This window comes from Bubalus bubalis, chromosome 23 (genome assembly GCF_019923935.1).
Source record: "Bubalus bubalis isolate 160015118507 breed Murrah chromosome 23, NDDB_SH_1, whole genome shotgun sequence".
NCBI classification, from domain to species: Eukaryota; Metazoa; Chordata; class Mammalia; order Artiodactyla; family Bovidae; genus Bubalus; species Bubalus bubalis.
Genome location: NC_059179.1, coordinates 21,134,761 through 21,155,547, shown reverse-complemented (window position 1 = coordinate 21,155,547; position 20,787 = coordinate 21,134,761). Strand labels below are relative to the sequence as shown.

At 41.4% G+C, this 20,787-nt stretch overlaps 1 protein-coding gene across 2 annotated transcripts in view; it reads left to right on the top strand.

Moving 5' to 3' along the window:
- The first annotated feature begins 915 nt into the window (after positions 1 to 915).
- LOC102397777 (dynamin binding protein) overlaps positions 916 to 20,787 on the top strand; it is a 118,866-nt gene continuing 98,994 nt past the window's right edge. The window contains exon 1 of one of the 2 annotated variants that reach the window (XM_006067604.4): positions 916 to 1,064. The gene's annotated coding sequence lies outside the window, so the exon portion shown is untranslated. Of the gene's footprint in view, positions 1,065 to 1,312; positions 1,563 to 20,787 lie in introns of those variants that run through there. The other variant, XM_044935339.2, reaches the window with a different exon arrangement.

Here is a 20,787-nt window from a genome sequence, read left to right as displayed (position 1 = left end):
CTTATCTTGTGGTTGACTGGGAGCAGGCTTACTGTCGCTCTCAGCATCAGGAGTGTCCTAGAGCAAATCGCCCGCCCAGGAAAGGATTGAAATTGAAAATCCTACCGTGGTTTCTACTGAATGCCTACCGTTTTCTCATCATCGTAAAGTGGAAAAATCTTAAGGCCAACAATTTTAAGTGGGGACCATCTGTAGAGGTTTATCTGTTATGTGTTCACAGTGATAGACTTGTTGCATCTTCTTGAGCATCTCCCAGATAGATCCCAGGAACCAAGCACAGAAATTCAAGCAAGAAGCCAAGCAGTGTGACTTTATGGCCATTAACATACAAAGAAAATCCTGTGAGGATTCACGAACGAGTTAAAAGCGTGCTCTCAGCCCTGCCTAGTTCTGCATTCTGTCATTCCTTACTCTCAAATTCTCGACGATATACTGAGAGAAGTTCCTCAGGGGAAAAAAAAAAAAAAAAAACAGGCCGAAGTGAACTCCAAACATTTGCGACGTGATAAAGGGAACTACCTCGGAGCAACATAGAGGACCGCACAGTAGACAGGAATTGAATGGGCCTTCTCTAAATGGAACTCCCCCCGACCCACCTCCCACCCCACCCCCTGCCCCAGGTTGGATGGGGTGTGTGGCGGGTGAGAGATCATCAAGGGAGGCAAGGAACTTTCAACCAGAGAGAGCTGCACGTAGAACTGAAGGCGCCACGGGGAGCTGACATTCGAGCTGCCCCAGCAGGGTCGGCGCCGCGCGGCGGGCTGCCTCAGTTTCCCGGGGTAGAAGTTCTGGAGCACCACCCCCTCTGACGTCACGGCGCGGGGCGTCTGGGGGCTCGAGCGCGGGGCTGGCCCTGAGTGGGTGGGCGCGCCGGGACGAAGCGTGGCGCCCCCGGGCCGCGCGGTCCCGGCGAGGCGGAAGCCTAGGCTGGAGGCGGGGCCGCGGCGCTGAGTCACGCGGGATTGACCCGCCCGCCGCCTGCAGAGGCGGAGGTGACAGCGGGCCTGGGACGTGCGGCCGTAGCTGCCCGCTGCGCCGAGGGACCGCCGGGCAGCGGAGAGCAGGTCAGAGGCCGGGCGAGGCCGGGTTGGGCAGTTCGGTCTTCGGGGGCGGCGGGCGGAGGGGACCCGGGCCCCGAGGGACGCGCCGGGATGCTGGGCCTGCGCCGCCCCTGCCGGGAGCCTCCGACAGGCAGCGGGGCACCGGGCCCTCGTCGGAGCCCTTCGGTCCAGGTCGGTCGAGCCCTAGGAGGCGCTGGGGACTCGAAGAAGCCAGGTGGTCGGCAGTCCGAGGGTTGCAGACGTGGGCTTTTAAAAATTGTGTCAGGCAAGCCCAGGGATCTTCGCCCTGCACCGCCCTGCCACTCCGGCAATGAGGCGAAATTTGTAAACTCTGGAAAAGAATCCAGCGTTATTTTACAGATGAAGAAATTCTTTTGGTTCACACAGCGTCACTTTCAGTCGGAGTAGGAGGACGGTTTCCGAAACAAGAGTAAGACCTGTTTGGCTAGAGATGCAAGTTTGCTTCTGGTGGAATTTGGTATACCTGCTTTCCTGCCTCAGGTACCGATGTCAACCAGGCATCAATTTCTCAAGGCATCTAACCTTAAAAAGGATGTCTATGCTGTCAGTTGAATAAAGGAATACTGGGGTTACAAACAGGTCAGGTCTGCTGCAAGTTAGGTGCTGTGGAAAATGGTTGCTGTATACAGTTAAAGTTTAAATGAAAACTCCACTTTACATGCAATCTTTTTATCCTTTATTGTCTGTCTCATTTATATAGTAATGAAGGATACTCACAACTTATTCTGTAGTTAGTAATTTGCCTTTAGGTCTGTTTTACGGTAATTGTTTTATAGTAATGTGAGCTTTCTTTTCACTATCACTGGTGCTGTGGAATGTGGCAAGCCAGGGGTAGCATTAATATTTAGTGTTTGAGCATAGATTAGCTGGGCTTCCCAAGTGGCGCTAGTGGTCAAGAACCTACCTGCCTATACAGGAGACACAGGTTGGATCCCTAGGTCAGGGAGATCCCTGGAGGAAGGCATGGCAACCCACTTCAGTATTCTTGCCTGGAGAATCCCATGGACAGAGGAGCTTGGAGGGTTATAGTCCATGGGGTCGCAGAGAGTCAGACATGACTGAAGCGACTTAGCACACATAGGTTAGCTACAGGTGTTTGTATAGCTGAAGTTACAGGCTCGGTTAATTCCTTGTTGTATATTGAAGAGTGAAGTATGTGCCAGCATACAGGTGTTGTTTCTTAGACTGTTGCTGTGTTTATTACTCACCGCATAGAATTGATTCAGATTGATGAGCAAGTTAGTTTAAACCTCAGCACCTGTTTTTCTCTAAATTATTGAATTAAAGGATCTCTAAGACTCCCATCTCTAAAGTTCCCTGATTTTATGTGTTAATTTGAAACATATGTCACTCATTGTGACAATAACGGTTTTTAGAAAACATGTTTTTTAAAAAAACTCTGCATCATGCATAGCAAATCTTCAAATTCAGTGTTACTCTCAACGCTTCCAGTCACTTCATCATTGTTGAGTTAATGTAAGTGAAAAGAGATTTTTCAAATTACTTCTGTGTTAAATTCACTAAATTTAGAGACTGTAATGAATGCTTTGTGTATGGTGGAGAGTTGCTAAAATCTGGCCTGGGGATGGGATCTCTGCAGTGCACAGATAACTTTTGCAATAAGCCAAGAACATTCTGCCTCGGAAATGTGATAAGGTGTCTTCAATACAGTGTTCATACTGTATGAATTTCCAGCCGAGATGTGATAATCTTCGTAGACAATCTGTCCAAATATGCACATGTTATTTTGTCTTACAGCTCCAAAGTAGAGCCTTTCCCACCTCTTGTTTCTTTCCTGGCTCGTTTCTTCTTAGTGTCCCTCTTACGTGCAGAGACCCCTTCACATTCCTCTTTGATCCACATGAAAGAGGCAGTTAAGGGCCTCTTTCAAGCACTGATTGAACCTACATCACTTTTTCTCCTCTTAAAGTACATGATAAATTGTAATTCTTGAATGATCATTTAGGTCTCCTAAAAGCTCAAGAGTGAATATTCATCTTTAGAACATAGTGCAAGACTCCATGAGGCTCTGGTTCTGAAAAAGGGTTAAGGGGACTGTGTATAGATTTTTATCCTCCCTAAACTGGGAGACTGCAATCTAGGAAGCCTCCAGAGCCAGTAGACTCATTTCTCTGCCTCAGAAGGAAACAGTTTCAACAGGATACATAGTGAATCTTCAAATTTGTTATTCTTCTCATCTCTCCCACTCACTTTATCAGGGTTGGGCTGAAATAAGCAAAAGGTGATTTCTCATATTTCAGACACTTCAGTGATTGTTCACATTACAGATACTTTTTAAATTTGGTGAACTTTTTTAAGTGACAAAAGCAATTAAACTAGAATGCAAATGGAGGTTTGCATACCCACTACCAGATATAAGGCTTTTATTATCTTCTAGGTTTATTAGTCTGTCGTTTCTGAAGTAAGTTAGTGTATTACCTACCCCACAGCGGGCTTCCCAGATGGCTCAGTGGTAAAGACTGCCTGCTAGCGCAGAGGAGGTGGGTTCCATCCCTTGGTTGGGAAGATCCCCTGGAGGAGGAAATGGCAACCCTTAAACACGAATTCAGTTAATATTAGTTTCTTATTATGCCTTGCTTAGGAAATCTGAATAAACTAACCTTCAAGATTGGATAACTTAGTCTTGTTGGCCAGGAGCTAATTATAAAATACCAGTCTCTCACCTGGAAAGGCAGAAAGGTATGAAGAAGCAGCCATAAAATCATATCACAGATCAACCTTGTGATGAAAGAATTGATAAACAAACCAAGGCTCAACAAATATTAATGGAGCACCAGATCTGTTCTTGGTGCTGGGGATATAGCTGTGAACAAAACAGAAAAGGCCCTGTCCTCATGCAGTAGATATTCTGGTAGCATGGGGGCAGACAGGAAATAAATATGTGACTGGATCATGGTCACATGATTGCAAGTGTTGTGAAGAAACAGAAAGAGGTGTAAGTGGGAAAGGAGAAGGAGGCGTGCGCTCATAAAGTGCAGAGTGGTCTAAGAAGGCCTCTACTGAGATCGCTTTGAATCTAGGTCTTGAGAGGAGTGAGGGAGTGAGCAGAAGGCAGAGGGATGAGTAAGTTCCAGACCCTAATGCAGAAGCATGTTTGGCATGTGTGAGGGCCAGCGAGGTCATGGTGGCCAAGCAGTCCCCATGTGGGTGAGGGGAAAGTGCAGCCGATGAGAGGTGGTAGGAGTTGGGGTTGGGGACATGGTGTGCATAGCAGTGTAGGCGGTTTTGTGAAGTATTTTGGCCTTTACTCTGAGTGAGAGGGGAGCCCGTTGAGCCTTTTGGACAGAGAAGCTTCTGATGACTTATGTTTTAACAGGATCACTCTGGCTGAGTGACAGAGAGACAGAAAGGGACAAGGGCACAGTCGGTGAGGGCTTCCCATTCATACCAGTTTCGTGACCCTGAACTGCAGTCCCCTGGCCTTAGTTTGCTCATCTTAGGATAACCAGGCGCTCTCTAGCTCTAGAATTTTTAGATTCTAAGAAGTGTGGAATCTCTGTGGGCTAGAGGATTATGTATATGAAAAGGTTCTGAAAGTAAGTTGTTTCAGAGGACGTGAAAAGTTGATGCCACCAATGTGCCTTTAGCTGAATCACTCCTAATCGCACTCCTAATCAAGAGGTAATCGGCTCTTTTCAGTTAGGTTGTGAGGTCATGAGAACAAAAACACTGTTTCGTGACCATTCTCCCCTGATCCCTTTAGTCCTCTGCTGATCCCTGAATTTTTCCCTTCCTGCCTGAAAAAGGATGAAAAGCTGTTACTCATCAACAAAGCTGGCAACCAGAGTTGCTTTTGTTGTTAGGAAAGTTGGAAACTTAGGGGAAGGAAACAATTCTAATTTTGTTTTCATCACAGGTCATTTGAATTCTTCTTTTTTAACATGCAAGGAGCCTAAAAGATGTCTTTTTTTTTTTTTCCCCTTATCTTCCTCCCTGCATTTTAGTTGGTAATGATGCATTTCATTATGCTTTCCCACCACCCCGAGTACTGTTTTTAAGGTCCTCCTGTGTTTCTACATGTACATCTAATTCTTTGCTTCTGAATGCTGTATTATGTCCCATGCTCTGTGTGCATGTGTGAACCACAATTTTGCTTGTCTCCTCTCTGTGTAATACATCCTCAGGTTGTCCCTACTTCCTACCACCACAAATATTGCTGCAGTGAGCATCTTCATACCTGTCCACTTCTAAAACTGTGTAATAGAAGTGTGGGGTATACACTTAGAAGGGAATCACTGGATCATGGGCTTTCACGTCCTGAATTTGATCAGACTGTGCCAGATGCCTGCCCACAATAGCTGTACCAATCTCTCCTGCCAGACGTGTTTGAGGGGTCTTATATCATATCCCAACCACCACTCAGCTTTCTCTTGGTCTCCACCTTTTGTAATCTCATAGGGGCAAAGTGGTATCTTATCATTTTCATTTGTATTCTTTGGTTACTAATGAGTATAAACATCTCTTATACATATAGTTTTATCTATAAATTACTGATTCCTGTCTTAGCCCATTTTCTCTTGAAGTTACTGTGTTGTTGCTGTTGACTCGTGGAAGATAGTTTATAGATGTTTATTCATCATCACTTTGTAGATGTTTTCTCATATGTTAATTTTGTCTGTTGACTTTAATCAATAAAAATTCTTTTTTTAATAAAAATTCTTAATTTTAATATAATGAAATAAGTAAATTCTTTGGCTTATATCTTATGCTTTTAGAGTTTTAAGAAGGCCCTGCCAGTCCCCAAGTTATTGCTATTCCTTTAATTTGTCTAGAGTCCACATTACACATGAGTTAGATAGGGATCCAGCCCTATTATTCTCCATTTAATGAGCCAGTTTTTTCCAGTAACATATCCAAAAAACCCATCATTTCTTCATTACATTGTGATACCCTCTTTCTCCTATATGGTTTCCATGGATACACTAGTCTATCTCTAAGCCTCTTTTTTGTTCCATTAGTTTGTCAGTTCTTGCTCTGTTTTCTATTGCTCTAATTTTATTACAGTGATTTGGCAATACATCCTCATGACTGGCACAGCAAGTATCCCATCTCTTTAATTTTTAAATTTATTTAGCTACTCTGGGGTCATTATTTTTCCATATACCGTTTGCAGTATGTTTATCAAGTTCCTCAAATTTTTGGAGAAATTTTTATTGGGCTTGAGTTTATAAATTATTTGAGAGAGGCTTAACATCGTTTTGATATTAGCTTATTTCATTCAGAAGTATGTCATGTGTCTCTTCATTTATTCAGCTCACTTTTTTTCCCAGAATTTTTGTTTTACTTGGAAATGATTTAAAACTAACAGAGGAATTCTAAGATTAGTACAAAGAGCTCCTGTATGTTCCTTATCTAGATTCATATTGCTGTATTTGCTTTATTACTCCCTGTCTACATTTCTCTGCCATTTGTTCTTACCCATTTGAGTTATTAGTTGCGGACATCATGACCCTTTACGCCTAAATACTTCATCAGCTCATCTTTAAGTCCCTTATTAGAACTTTAAAGTTTTCTCCATAAAGGTCTAAGAGGATATTCTTGGCTAAATTAATTTCTGAATACTGAATAATAGTTTTGTTACTATTGTGAATCATGTGTGCTTCTATTACTGTTGGCTATTGGTAGTTTAAGAGAAATGGTATTGATTATTGTAAGTTAATCTTGTATTTTGCAGCCTGGCTTCACTGTCTTATTCAAATAGTCTGCTGTTTTCTGTTGTTTCTTTCCCCCCAGAATCATGTCCTTTGAAAATACTGATAGTTTTGTTGTTTCCCATCCTTGTATTTCTTGTTTATCTTTCCTTTACAGCCTTGACCAGAACTTCCAGAACTATGTCAAAAATGTTGCTATGTTAGTGAACATCTTTGTCTTATCCTCACTCTTAAGGAGAATTAATCTAAAGTTTCCCCATTTCATATAATGTTTGTTTTAGGTTTTAGGTGTACCTTCATCAGGTTACCCTGGAGAAGGGAATGGCAACCCACTCCAGTATTCTTGCCTGGAGAATTCCGTGGACAGAGGAGCCTGGCGGGCTGCAGTCCATGGGGCCACAAAGAGTTGGACACGACTGAGCGACTCACACTTTTGTCAGGTTAAGGTATTCTCCTTTAGGTACTCCTGGTTTACTGAGCATTTTCATCATAAATGGGTATTAAGCCTTGTCAAATACTTTTTCAGGATTTGTCTCTAAAGAAATAAGATAGCATCAGGAGGCTGCAAACCAAAATCTAAGCTGAGCTTTAGCTTCAAGTATAAGAAGATTAATAAAAGTATTTCTGACACTGCATATATAAATTTATGGTAAACATATCACAATTCCAATATAAGCTTATTTCACTGTTATGTCATCATTTTCCTCCTGCTTTAAGAGTGAGAATTTAAAAAGCTGGTGTGAGGGATGAGAGCGCCATATTCAGCATAACTGAAGTCGTCAGCATGATTGTAAATATAAGATATGTAAAATTATAGTTTCCTTGCTCTGTGGATCAGTCTCTGCTCTGGGCATAAATCTCACCTAAGTATATCTCACAGAATATTGAGATGGTTCAGCAAGTAGCTCTTTAGCAGCCATAACTGCTAGAGTGTTGGGCAGTAGATTCTCAGGGCCATCTCTTTTGGTACATGATTGTTTTTTTTTTAAGCTAGCTGTTTTTTCTTAATTATAAAAATTATGCCTCTTAATTGTAGAAAATTTGCAAATAGAAAAGGAAATCTTTGATCCTGCCTTTTAGAATAAATCCCTGTTAAACTGTTTCTCTCTCTGGTCTTCTTTGGGGAGTAGGTATGGGGGGCTTACTTTTTGGAGGAGGAGAATTCACCTAACGTTGGGCTATATAATTTTGCATCACCCCTCCTTTTTCAGGTTTAGGCCATTAGCTCTTGTTTGTCTTGCTTTGATTGATCTTCTGGGAAAAAAAAAAGCTGTAAGAAAGATATGATTAGTTTATAGAGGCAGGGTTATAGCTTGCTGATGACTTGGACATTTCTAACAGGCTGTGTCTGAGTGCACAGACAGCCTGGCCTCATTACCAGAGCATGGAGAAGTCAGAGTCCATCTGCCAGCAGACGGAAGACTAGCTTGAAGGAGAGGAGGAATCTATTTGATGTCACTCTGCTTCAGTTCAGTTAGTACCTTCCTTGTTTAGAACACATTTGCATTCATCTTTCAGAAAATAAAAAGTATGGAGGAAATAGTTGTAATTTACTTTCTTTTGACTCTGAAATAAGCCCAAAATATTGTCTTGTTTCCCCAGTCACCTTCTGCTAGTGTGAGGTGAGGGAGTGTGGTACTAAATTGCTGAAAGTGACAGAATTTTTAACATTCTTATCAGCTGATAGATTCAACATCCAATGCCCTCCCCTCCTCACTCCTCATTCCTTCACCCTGCTCTTTTTCATTTTGCTGAGATACCTGTCACTTCCTCAGATCTTGTTGTCTGCCTTCCCCATCCCTCCAGGAGGAAGTTCTTCAAGGACAGGAACCTGTTTTGTTCACTGATAAATCCCAAGCACCTTTGAGCCTTGCCTGGTGCATAGCATGCCCTCAACAGATGGAACCCATAAAATGAGTCAATCTGTAAGGAGGCAGCTGTGTGTTACAGCGAGGGAAAGTCTTAAGGGAGAGGTAAGGGAAGACAATTTTCTTAGCCTCCTGGGTTCGATAAACTAGTAGAGTCCCCGTTTCCTGCTTGACCTTTTAAGGGTTTCTATCAACCTAGCCACAGAGTTAATTTCTCTACATCTGTTTTAGCCACTCTGTGGTTTTTCAAAGTGGAGTGTGTCTGTGTTGCTGACAAGCACATGGCGGGAGTAGGGCTGCAGAGAGAATAGTCAGTGCTGACGTGGGCTCATAGGTTCCGGGCCCAGCACACACTCTACGTTGTTTTCATGAGGTGATTGATTCTCTTAGGACAAATGATCTGCCCCATCAGCAAAAAAAGTTGCAGTGGATGTGCCGAGTGGCACTGAATGCCCAGTGTCACACCCCATGCCCTCCCCCTTTCTAGTTTATTCTTCCTCTTATCCCCAGCCATGCAGAAACCTTTTGGCATCTCTGTTGTTTCTGGATCTGGTTCAGGATTGTTATGATGAACAGTCATGCTGCATACAACTGGTCACTTTATTATAAAGCAAGGCTCAATCATATTAAATAGCACTCTGTAGGGTGCTAAGAGGAAAAAAGAGGGGGGCGGGTTTGACACAAATACACCATAATGCTGTCCTGGAGGCCAAGGCTGTAGACCCATCTGTCTTGTATAGACCATTGTCTGAGTCAAGGTCCTGAAAAATACCACTTAACCATTATTTTTACCTACTATTATTCTACTGCTTGACACATTGCTGCTGCTGCTAAGTCGCTTCAGTCGTGTCCAACTCTGTGCAACCCCATAGACGGCAGCCCAACAGGCTCCCCTGTTCCTGGGATTCTCCAGGCAAGACATTCTCGAGGCTTGACACATTACCTGGCCCTCAAATCTGATCCAAACTGTCCATGTATATTCTAATTCCACGTCCCTATTTCTCCTTCAGTCAGATCTCTCTCTCTTTCCTATAGCAATGATGATAGCAGTAAGTATATTATTATAATTATGAATATGTCTTGGGGTTCACTAGGAGTCTGAATTCAAATGAAGGGAAAGGAATTTAAAACAACAATAATAATATACTAACAGCGGCTAATATTTTAGCCAGTCATAATCCTAACTGCATTCTTATTTAATCTTCAGAACAATTTTATAAGGAAGGTGCTGTTGTAATCCTCATTTTGCATTTGGAGAAACTCAGGTACAAGTTGGTTAGGAAACTTGCCCTAGAGTTTTTAATGCTGTTAAGTGATAGAATAGGAAATCAAACGCCTCTTTTTCTCCAGCACCCACTCTCTCAACCAGCATGCCATAGCAGGTCTCAGGTAAGTGGCTGCCTGAAGACCAGGAATGACTTTCACAGTCACATGGTTAGTGATGATTGTCCTTTTTTCACGGTCACCGCACTACTCACTGGAGTGAGGTGTAGGGGGACTGGGAGGAGTCTGCAGCGGGGACTGGCTGGGGAGTTTCCTCCCAGATCCTGTGTTGACTCTGCAGACAGAAACGAACGGCACCTCAGAAAGGGAGAGGCTCTGAAACTACCCATCTGGCTTGCGTTCTCTGCCTTTTTGACCTTTTCCTAAAAATAATAATTTCCTAATAATTAGTAATATTTGAGATTTGCAAAAAATGAATAAAGAACAATACAACAAATGTCCCATGTATCCAACACTCAATTTAAGACGTAGAAAGCTGAGTTGGTTTGTGTTCCATCTCCCTTTGCCCTTTTTAAGACTCTGGTTCTAGTGACTTAGAAGGAAGAATAAAAGAACTGCATTTTATTTACATGTGACAGCAGTACCATCCTGTCACCTAAGAAGAAGCCCCAGTCATTGCTCTGAAAGCCAGTCAGTGTTCAGCATTTCTTCCATTTGTCTCAGTTTCTTAAACAGTTGATTTGTTTGAATTGGAATCCAAGAAATGACACCCATTGCATTCAGCTAATATGTTTCTTAAGTAGTTTTTAATTGATAAGTTCCCTTTCCTTTCATTTTCATTTTAAGTTTTGATTACAGTTTATTTTGTTGAAGAGTTTTGTCATATAGTTTCCCACATTCTGGGTTTTTTTGAATGGCTATGATGCAACCTTATTGCCCGATTGCAAGTTGATTTACACTTTTAATCTGTCAGTCACTCTTGGAGGTCCCAAGTTATTCAGTCTCCATAAATAGAAAGGGTTCACTGACCCACATACAGCTTGATCTGGTCCAGAGGTCGTTTCCGAGGAGTCTTCCAAAATGTTCCAGGTGATAGGGAATGACATAATCAGCAGCAGATATCTCTATTTAAAAACATTTTGCCTCAGAAGGAATTTTATAGCTTCTCTTTGCCAAGGAATTTTCATGGTCCCTAGAGTCAAAGAAGGGAAGGGAGAAGTGAGTGAGTGGTCTGGTTTTCTTCTTTCAGACCATGTCTGTTGCTTTAAGGATTTCTGGGGCTCAGTGCCAGAACTTCCTTGGGATATTATTGTCTTATAGTTCAGATCTGCTTATCAGGAAACAGAATCCCTGAAGGGTCAGTTAAGAGGAGAATGAGCTTACATTAAAATCAGACCTTTGTTAGTGCCTGTTGGGGTCTTGTGTTTTATTCCTGAGCCGCTAGCCAGACTGTAGAGCATAATACTAATGTGTATGGTCTTCACACCTATAGTGTTTATTATCTGTTCTTTATGCTGCCACTGTCTAGATGTTGTTCAACAATTATAATAACATTTGGACCGCCGTAGACATGAAGAAGTCCAATTTTGTTTTATTTTTATTTTAGTCTTGTTGCCTTGACCCACTAGTCAACTGTTATAGTTCTACATGGTAATTAGTCAATATTAAAAAGAAATAAAATTGTTGAAGTGTGAGGCAATATTTGGCTTTATTTATCTGGTGGTTCAGATGGTAAAGAATCTGCCTGCAACGTAGGAGACTTGGGTTTGATCCCTGGGTCGGGAAGATCCCCAGGAGAAGGGGATGGCAACCCACTCCAGTAATTCTTGCCAGGAAAATCCCATGGACAGAGGAGCCTGGCGGGCTGCAGTTCATGGGGTCAATGAGTCAGACAGCTGAGCGACTAACACTTTCACTTTCATCAATATTTAGTGGCTTGATGACTGTTAAAAAAAAAGTATCTCAATGTCAATATTTTCATGTAGTTTTAAAGCCCAACAATTAATAAAACCAAGACTAAAAATCTAACATAGAATAAGGACATTTAATGCGTTTGTTACAGTGCTGCTTACACTTTCATTATGAACTTAACTTGCTATCTTAAGAGGTTTGCTTTAATTAAAGGCATTGATAACAGTAAATTACTGGAAATCTTTGTGTTGAATTTTACCAGTATATTAAAACTTTATTCTTATATTCCATATAAGAATGGAATCAGGAGTCAGACTTGGTCAATATTCTCTTCTGGTGACTCTAAATGCTTAAAAACTGAAGTATAATTATTATTCACAACAGAAGTGTCAACCAGAGGTGGTTTGCTAGTTATGGATTGTTCTTCCTTGCAGTGATCAGTTTAACAAAAATAAACACTTCCTATTTCCCATGGTCACAGGTAGCAACAGCATACACATGCGATAATATGATAGAAGAGCAGTGTGTAGGTGTGTTGTAATAATGTGTTACAACGTAGTTCCTCGCAGTGAAGGGCCAGTGTTTTGATGAGGCCAGAGTTTGGGGAGTGTGGTGGGTGGAGGGTGTCCAGAAATGAGGCCAGACGTATGTGTGGGAACCAGATCACGATGAGCTCTGTACGATTTACAAAGGAGTTTCAGATACTTCTTATCAGTGATGGATGAGAAACTCTTTTGAACTTCAAGCCGTAGAGAATTATGAGAGTTTGTATTTAAAAAAGATAATCCTAGTGCAGTGTAGAAGATAGAACAGAGGGACATAAGACTGGTGGTTAACCATTTAGGAAGCTATTGCCATAGTCCCAAAGAAGAGATGATGGGAGAAAAAAGAAAAGTAGGGCAGGGGCAATCTCAAACTGAAAAATGTCAAGTCAAAGAACAATTTTTAAGAGGTATATGAGTTTGAAGGACTTGACAATAGTGTTAATGTTTTTCCTGGAAATGGAGGATACTTTTTTAGAAGGTTTTTTTTAGGACATTAGTTTTTTTTTTTTTTTTTTTTACATGTATTAAAAGATTAGTTTGGGGAACTGGCTCACAGGATTATGGAGGCTGAGAAGTTCCAGATCTGCTGTCAGCCAGGGAGAAACCCAGGAAAGTCAGTAGTATAGTCCTAGCCTAAGTTGAAAGGCTCGAGAACAAGGAAGTGCTGATGGTGTAAGTTCCATAGGATATTTAATTAATTTCATATTCCTCTTCTATCCCTGGAGGGCATTTGGCAAGGTTTTCTTAGACCCATAGGTAAGGATCTCTTAAGTAAAACTGCTGCCAGATCTTTGTGGGATGTAGAACTATGTAGTTCATTTAGAGTTTAGGGTAGAGGGGGATGTCAATTGCTTTGTCCTTGTGACCAGTAACCACAAAGAGTCACATTACTGCCCCTTCCTTTCAAAGAGACGAGCAATTTTGAGCAGTTGACCCCACCCAAAAGTTGCTGCCTCATCTTTATTATTGTTATCATCAGTATGAGCGATGATAACATTTCTCCTCTCACTTCATTATCATCATCACCATCCTCATAGCTGACATTTACAAAATGTGCAAGGGTTTACTATTTACCAGGAAATGTATTAAATGTTTTACCAACATGATCAAACGTATTTATCTGTCTTTGGCTGTACTGGGTCTCTCTTGCTGTGCAAGGGCTGCCTCTAGTTGCAGTGAGTGGGGTACGCCTGCTTCTCTCTGTGGTGGCTTCTCCTTGCAGAGCATCAGATCTAGAGCACCTGGGCTCAGTAGTTGTGGTACATGGGCTTAGTTTGCCCTGTGGGTTGTGGGATTTTCCTGAACCAGGGATCGAACCCTTGTCCCCTGCATTAGCAGGTGAATTCTTAATCACTGATCCACCAGGGAAGCTCCCTACATGATCAAACTTAATCCTCATAACACACCATAAAATAAATTACTATTGTTATCTTCAGTTTACAGATGAGGAAACAAAAGTTCAGAGTGGTTTAAGTAACTTGCCCAAGGTCACATAGCAAATGCAGAACCAAAAACTGAAACTAATTCTCTGACTTAAATCTGAGCTCTTAGCTATTATGAATATATTTATTACTTAATATAATTTAGAAGTGAAAATGATTTCTCTTTTTAAATTTATTCCTTTATGTAGCCATGCCCTAGAAAGTTCACATAATCAAATACTGTATTACCTACCCTCCATCTGCAGCTAATAGTGGGAATAAAACATAAATACATTTTTAATACATAAAATACAGGAAAAACTTGAAGGACAATCAGATCAGCTCAGTCGTGTCTGATTCTTTGTGACCCCATGAATAGCAGCACGCCAGGCCTCCCTGTCCATCACCAACTCCCAGAGTTCATTCAAACTCACGTCCATCGAGTCAGTGATGCCATCCAGCCATCTCATCCTCTGTCGTCCCCTTCTCCTCTTGCCCCCAATCCCTCCCAGCATCAGGGTCTTTTCCAATGAGTCAACTCTTCACATGAGGTGGCCAAAGTGGAGCATAAATAGGGAAGCTATTTAAATTTCTGACTTTTTTCAAGGCAAGATATCCATGTATGCCTTCACTATTTTTAGCCTGAAATATGGCAGTTTCTAAAACAAGAGATACACTCAGTTTTTAAAATTGAGACATAATTCACAAACCATGAAATCCCCCCTTTTAAAGTATACAATTGAGTGGGGTTTTTTTGGGTGTTTTACACATATGTGCAACCTTCACCACTGTCTAGTTCCAGAACATTTCTTCACACTGGAAAGAAACCTTGTGTTCTTTAGCAGTCATTCCCCACTTCTTTCTCCTGAGACACTCGTTTTAAAACCCATTAAATGCCAAAAAAAACCATCCTAAAGCTATGACAAGGTTTTCGAGAATATCTGCCCATAGTCTTGCTCTAATGCAGATGATGAGAGCACGGCAGCAGCAACAGTCATAATAGCAGCTGAGCCCTGTATAGTGCTTACTGCGTGTAAGGTACTCTTCTAAGTGCTGCATTTACATTAACTCATTTAAATTTCTATGAAGCAGGTTCTATTACTAAACCCATTTTCTAGGTGAGGAAATTAAAGCACGGAGAAGTTGAGTAACTTGCCTCAAATCACGTAACCTGAACATGGGGTGGAGCTAGGAGGTAAATCCAGATAGTCTGGCTTTGTGATCTGTGCTCTTAATTATTGTTTTAAGTTCATGTTTATATTTGAAAATTATATAAAGACCTTGAACCATGCTAAGTGAAAGAAGCCTGTCACACAAGACCACCTATTGTATGACTCCATTTGTATGAGATGCCTAGAAAAGGCAAATCTTTCTGTCTAGAGAGAAAGTAGATTACTGGTTGTCTGGGGCTGGGATGGATGGGGAGATTTTTGGAGACAAATGGAAAGTGACTGCTAATGGGTATGGAGTTTATTTTTGAGATGATGAAAATGTTTTAAAATGGATAATGGTCCAGGTTGCACAACTCTGGAAATTGACTAAACCCATTGTATTGTACACTTTGGATTAATTCTATAGTATGTGAGTTGCAACTCAATAAACCTGTTTTTTAAAAATGATATGAAGATAAATGACCTGGATGATTTGCCTTGGAATACCTTTTTGTCTTTATCTGGGAAAAAAAAATACACACATTTGTGTTTGGGAGTGCTCAAATACTTAAAACCTGTTCTAATTCTAACCATTATACTTGCTTATTCAAACATTTCAGGTGCTCCCAAGTACCTAAAATCAAAGCCCAACCTTTCTAATGTGGGAGTGAGTCCTGTGAGATCCTGTAAGCTCTGTGTGAAAGAGGAACATGATCATTGGGAATGTGAATATACATTTTGATATATAACTTCAATTAGTTCAGTGTGTTAAGTTATCCATTCTGCAACTATTTATGGAGGGCCTGCTATGTACCAAGCAGTGCTCTAGATGCTCAATATACATCAATGCATAAAACAGACAAAAAGGATCCCTGCCCTATAGAGCGTGTAGTGGATAAGGACTAATTCTGTAGACTTCATAGAGGAGGTACCATGAGCTGGATCTTAGAAGATAATAGTTTATTCAGAAAATAAGAGTTATGTATGTTTGATGGAAGAGGGACGTGCTCAGCTGATCCAGTCAAAAAAACTAACATCACATTTTGTCTTGTTTTTTTTTTTTTTGACTGTGCAACAGATAACTTCAAAATCTCAATGGCTTATTACAGCAACCATCGATTTTTTAATAGCCCTAAGAGGGCTGAGATTTGTAGATCCGAGTAAAGGAGTAGAGACAGCAGCAAATGGATATAGGAGCAGGAATCTTCTTGGGGATTTATCTCAGGTCTTTGGCCCAGGGCAAGCCTCAGTGAGGCCTGATGCAGTGGCTTCTGTGGGGCTAAGAGCTGAGCAGAGATACCTGAGGGTGCATGTTGCTCAGAAATACTGGATTTCTAGTCGAACCAGAGTTGAGAGACCTTGATGAGCACTTAAGACATTCATCTGAGACCCCAGAGGGAAAGATGTAACCCATTGTGTGATGACTGAAATGATAGATTTAGCACATGAGGAATTTAGAGCAGCTAATGTAAATAGAACATAATGAATAGATAGGGACCTTCAAAGTGTGGTTGCTGAAATAAAGATTAACTGGATGGACTTAAGAGAGCAAGAGCAGTGCTGCAGAAGAAAGGGGCCAATGAACTATAAGGCAGATAAATAGAAGTTATCCAAGCTGAAATGCAGAGGGAAAAAAGATTGGGGACAGGAGAGAACAGACCTGTAGTGACAGTGAGTTAATATCAAGTAGTTTAATATATGTCTAATTGGAATCTCATAAAGAGAGGAAGAAAGATGAAGAAATAATGACCAAAGTTTCCCCAGATTTAATCAAAAACATCAGCTTATATATTCAAAAATCTCAATGAACCTCAAACTGGGTAAATAAGACTATACACCTCAACACTTTGTTGTCAGATTACTGAAAACTCAAGACAAAGAGAAAACTCTTAAGAGTAGAGAAAAAAGGTATTACAGGGGAATGAAGATAAGAATAACAGCTGACTTCTCATCTGAAATAGGCAGAAGATAATGGAACAACATCTCTAAAATTTGAAAGAAGAAAAATAAAACCACCAATCAAAATACTGTACTAACCAAAAAAACTTTCCAAAATGAGAATACAATTAAAATGCTTTCAGATAAACTAAAGTTGAGCAAACTTGTTGTTAACAGACTTATACTGCAAGAAATGCTAAAAGATATTCTTTAGGCTGAGAGGAAATGATATTGGAAGGAAACTCAGATCTGTGGAAAGGGATGAAGAACACAAGAAGTGGTAATTGTACAGGCAAAAATGAAAGACCTTTTCTTTAAGGACAGCTCATTGTTTATAACAAAAATGGCATTGTATTTTTGGGTTTATAATATACTACATTAATTATCTATCATTGTGTAACAAATTTTCTCAAAAATTAGTGGCTTAAAACACTATAAATACTTATTACCTTATAGTTTCTGTGGGTTGGGAATTCAGGAGTGGCTTAGCTGGGTGTTTCTTGCTCAGAATGTGTCATGAGTTGCCATCAAGATGTTGCTGGGGGCTGCATTCATCTGAAGGCCTCGCTGGGACTCTGTAATCTCCTTCCATGATGCTTGCTCACATGCTTGCTGGCAGGAGGCCCCAGTTTTTCACTGTGTGGGCTTCTCCATAAGACTGCCTGAGTGTCCTCACAGTCTAGTCTTGGGAATCACACACTGTCACTACCACTGTATTCTGTGGGTTAGAAATGAGTCACTAGTATGGCCCACACTCAGGAGGAGAGGAAATAGGGAGCAGTATCAAAAAATTTTGAAATCTACTTTAAAGCTACCACGAATATCTATGGCAACAGTAACACAAAGTAGAAATAATGTATGTGGCAGCAGTAACACAAAGGACAGGATGGTGTGGTAAATGGAATTACTCCATTATGTAGTTCATATATTGTATGTGAGTGAGTGAAGTTGCTCAGTTGTGTCCGACTCCTGAGACCCTATGGACAGTGGCTACCAGGTTCCTCCATCCGTGGGATTTTCCAGGCAAGAGTACCGGAGTGGGTTGCCATTTTCTTCTCCAGGGGATCTTCCTGACCCAGGGATCGAACCCAGGTCTCCCGCATTGCAGGCAGATGCTTTACCCTCTGAGCCATCAGGGAACGTATGTAGAATGGTATAATATTAAATCTAAGTAGACTGTGGAAGTAAAGCTCAAAATTATCCAAGCCAGGCTTTAGCAGTATGTGAACTGTGAACTTTCAGATGTTCAAGCTGGTTTTACAAAAGGCAAAGGAACCAGAGATCAAATTGCCAACATCCGATGGATCATCGAAAAAGCAAGAGAGTTCCAGAAAAACATCTATTTCTGCTTTATTGACTATGCCAAAGCCTTTGACTGTGTGGATCACAAGAAACTGTGGAAAATTCTGAAAGAGATGGGAATACCAGACCACCTGACCTGCCTCATGAGAAACCTGTATGCAGGTCAGGAAGCAACAGTTAGAACTGGACATGGAAAAATAGACTGGTTCCAGATAGGAAAAGGAGTACATCAAGGCTGTATATTGTCACACTGCTTATTTAACTTCTATGCAGAGTACATCATGAGAAACGCTGGGCTGGAAGAAGCACAAGCTGGAATCAAGATTGCCAGGAGAAATATCAATAACCTCAGATATGCAGATGACACCACCCTTATGGCAGAAAGTGAAGAGGAACTCAAAAGCCTCTTGATGAAAGTGAAAGAGGAGAGTGAAAAAGTTGGCTTAAAGCTCAACATTCAGAAAATGAAGATCATGGCATCTGGTCCTGTCACTTCATGATTGATGGGGAAACAGTGGAAACAGTGTCAGACTTTATTTTTTTGGGTTCCAAAATCACTGCAGATGGTGATTGCAGCCATGGAATTAAAAGATGCTTACTCCTTGGAAGGAAAGTTATGACCAACCTAGATAGTATATTGAAAAGCAGAGTTATTACTTTGCCAACAAAGGTCCGTCTAGTCAAGGCTATGGTTTTTCCTGTGGTCGTGTATGGATGTGAGAGTTGGACTATAAAGAAAGCTGAGCGCCGAAAAATTGATGCTTTTGAACTGTGGTACTGGAGAAGACTATTGAGAGTCCCTTGGACTGCAAGGAGATCCAACCAATCCATCCTAAAGGAGACCGGTCCTGGGTGTTCATTGGAAAGGCTGATGTTGAAGCTGAAACTCCAGTACTTTGGCCTCCTGATGCGAAGAGCTGACTCATTTGAAAAGACCCTGATGCTGGGAAAGATTGAGGGCAGGAGGAGAAGGGGATAACAGAGGATGAGATGGTTGGATGGCATCACCGACTCAATGGACTTGAGTCTGGGTAAACTTCGTCAGTTGGTGATAGACAGGGAGACCTGGAGTGCTCTGGTCATGGGGTCGCAGAGAGTCAGACATGACTGAGCGACTGAACTGAACTGAAGACTGTGGAAAGTTTTTTCCTTTTTAAATTTGTCTTTATTTTTGGCTGCACTGGGTTTTTGTTGCTTTGGGCAGGCTTTCTCTTGTTGCAGCAAGTGGAACTACTCTTTATTGTAGAGCAGTTCAGTTCAGTTGCTCAGTTGTGTCTGACTCTGCGACTCCCTGGAATTCAGCATGCTAGGCTTCCTTGCCATCACCAACTCCCGGAGCTTACTCAAACTCTTGTCCATCGCATCGGTGATGCCATCCAACCATCTCATTCTCTGTTGTCCCCTTCTCCTCCTGCCTTCAATCTTTCCCAGGAGCAGGGTCTTTTCCAGTGAGTCGATTCTTCACATCAGGTGGCCAAAGTACTGGAGTTTCAGCTTCAGCATCAGCCCTTCCAATGAATATTCAGGACTAATTCCTTTAGGATGGACTGGTTGGATCTCCTTGCAGTCCAAGGGACTCTCAAGAGTCTTCTCCAGCACCACAGTTCAAAAGCATCAATTCTTTGGTGCTCAGCTTTCTTTATAGTCCAACTCTCACATCCATACATGGGTACTGGAAAACCATAGCTTTTACTAGACAGACCTTTGTTGGTAAAGTAATTAATGTCTCTGCTTTTTAATATGCTGTCTGTGTTGGTCATAGATTTTCTTCTAAGGAGCAAGCATCTTTTAATTTCATGGCTACCATCACCATCTGCAGTGATTTTGGAGCCCAAGAAAATAAAGTCTCTCACTGTTTCCATTGTTTCCCCATCTATTTGCCGAAAAGTGATGGGACCGGATGCCATGATCTTAGTTTTCTGAACGTTGAGTTTTAAGCCAGCTTTTTCAGTCTCATCTTTCACTTTCATCAAGAGGCTCTTTAGTTCTTTGCTTTAAGGAACAAAAAATAGGGCAAATAGAAACAAATGCAGTATCAATAATTACTTTAAATGTATATAGCAACTGTCTGAAAGAGATGCACTTTAGAAATTCAGAGAAAGACAAATAACTGTGATCTCACTTGTACATGGAATCTTAAAGAAAAATGCCGGACTCATAGGAAAAGAGAGTAGAGGGGTTTTCCTGGTAGCTCAGTGGTAAAGAACCTTCCTGCCAATGCAGGAGACATGGGTTTGATCCCTGGATCGGAAATATCCCCTGGAGAAGGAAATGGCAACCCACTCCAGTATTCTTGCCTGGGAAATCCCATGGACAGAGGAGCCTGGTGGGCTACAGTCCATGGGATCTCAAAGGAGTTGGACATGACTTAGAGAGTAAACAGCACAACATATAAAACTGCCGGTCCCTCTTTCCCATGGTCCTTGGATGCTGGCACTGTGTAGAATGACCTAAAAATCTCTTACCCTGAGAGTGGTCTTGGTTATTTTTAACTCCAACTGCATAATTTCTTTCCTCCCTAGTTTTCTTCCTCAGAATCTTTAGTTTTCTAAATTCCTTTCCTGATTCTTTCTTCCAAAAATCAAGAATATTTTATACTCTGAATATCTGAAGGGCAGAGAAGCGCCTTTTCTTTTAAATCTTCTTTAGCCAAAAAACAAGCCTATGCTTGAG